Here is a 2,267-nt window from a genome sequence, read left to right on the forward strand (position 1 = left end):
GTCCCCACACCGCGAGCCTCCCGCGGCATCTAGCGCCTTCCAACAGCCAATCGCGACTCGCGCCAGCTGACGACACACTACCTCACGCGCCGCGAGGTGCTGCTCCCTGGGCACACGGTAACCTTCGTCCCCCTGGGGGCGGGGGGACGAGGCACAAATGCCTTGTCTGCGGCCATTTTCCCTGCCATCGTCATAGGGCAGTTGTCAACGACGCCTTCTTCAGTCATGGATCAGCCGAGGGGGCCGGGAGCGGGGGGGCGGGGGGTCTGCGCGGTCACCCGAACTTTCGTGGGAACAGTACACGGGCGCTCCGATCCACGGCGCGTGTGATGTGTTTCCATGCTTTGGGCTATGGCGGGCCGTGGACATCACGAACTCAATTTATGCTTCCCACGCTAAGGCAGTGATAAGCCTCGGTCCATGGCAGAAGCAGGCCAACCAGCATATGTCCGAAGAAGATGTTTTCAGCTTCATATTTAGAAAAGTACGGACAGCTTACTGTTCCTTCAGCATGTTAATCAGATACGTGGACCGTGACATAGGAGGTTACGACGCCTCCCACGGACCTATCGTGTTATATAAGGGTCATTCCACGACAGATCCCTTAGGAATGAAAATGAAACATTAGGGTTAATTTTACCTGAATAGAAAACAAATTGTACATTGATCGTAGGACAGTTGTTAATGAACATGTGCATGACAGGTAAGCCATGATCAAAATGCACATAATTGCACCTCCCCGCGTTGTGCGGCGCTGAGTACTTCATTTACTGCGTACATATGCTTACATTGCACGTATCTGTTCATTAACCAGCAGCGGTCGGTGCAGCTACCAAAGATAATACGTGACACCAGTACTCGACCCTACTCCGGGCATCACAGATCGGCATATACTGCCAGGCGTTTTACAGCGCATCCTCCCCCGCCTCCCACACACACGTTGCTGCAAGAGCGTTTCCCATTAAAGGTCGCGAGGAAGTACAATGCTCGTCTATGGCCAAAATACTCATATGGTGACACGTGTTGCAGTTACATTTGTTTTGTCTCGGATTAGGTACCGGTAGACAAGCCATGAACTTATTTCGTGCTTTGTACACGCTTAAACACGAAAGGCACCTTTTCCCAGTGAGTGCATACTGCGGCTGTTCCACTGATGATACAGATAATTTTGCTGACAAGGTCACTAACCGTTTCTTAAGCCAGCCACCAATGGATGTATATTGTTCAGTCGCTACTCGCTTAAGAGAGCCTCCCAATGGAAGCCTTTGGCTGCGTCTTGAACCACACGAAAAAAACTTGTAAGAAGCCGGCGGCCAATGGATAAACGTTACGTCACGCCTTTTGGGGCGCACCCAACTTTCGTCGTCCCTTCTTAAGCGTTGGGTTTTCAATAGTACCCTGCAATGGCGAACAATCCATTCCCGAGCGCGGTGTCGTTATCAATCTCACAAATACACTTGGCATATGCTAACGAACATTGCAGAATTCTTCTGTTCAAGGCACTGGAAACCAATGCCTCCATTCAATAGTTCTTCTCCAGAGAACTGTTGGTACTTTTACGAATGTCTCCAGCTTGGCACAATAATTTTTTGTGCATTAGGGGGAGATGGCAACCCATGGATCGTGGTCAATAACATAAGTCTAGCGAACATGGTTTTATGTCAGTTAGTTTTTTTCTCATACCTTTTTCTAATCTTCTAGGCAGGAATGTTGGCTGTTGGGGGGGGGGGGGGGGGGGGAGGAATGAACATTGAGGAGGACCAACCCAACATGTGGTGGTAGCGTAATGACAGGAGTGCCAACAATTTTAACCCTTACCCCTATTCGCCGGTTTTGGTAACGCAGACTGGTGGAGGGAGGGGAGGGATTCCCAGACGTTTGCCAAATACGAAAGGTAAAGCCTAGCAAAAAACAAACAGTGATCTGCCTTTGACGAGATCTCGTGATTAGTTAGAAGTCTCCTGTTGTTAGCTGACTCCGCTAAACCAATTCGAGCCAAATTTTCCTGAAAACCAAACATCAGCTTTGAACGTTTATATACACGCAACCATGTAATGAAGGGACATGGAACATAAAGAGGAGTGCCCCTTGTTTAGTTGTGAGCACAATGGCATACAGTTTCATCCGTTTGGAGCCTATATTTATAATATAGAATTTCATTCATGCAACAGCGTCAACCCTCCGCGCGCGGTCCGCAGGATCGTCGCTTGCCCGCCGCCGCACCCCCGGCCTTGAATCGTCTTGCAATGGTCGTAAAAAATCACGAC

Source organism: Pollicipes pollicipes, unplaced genomic scaffold (genome assembly GCF_011947565.3).
Source record: "Pollicipes pollicipes isolate AB1234 unplaced genomic scaffold, Ppol_2.1 Scaffold_7261;HRSCAF=8764_pilon_pilon_pilon, whole genome shotgun sequence".
NCBI lineage: Eukaryota > Metazoa > Arthropoda > Thecostraca > Pollicipedomorpha > Pollicipedidae > Pollicipes > Pollicipes pollicipes.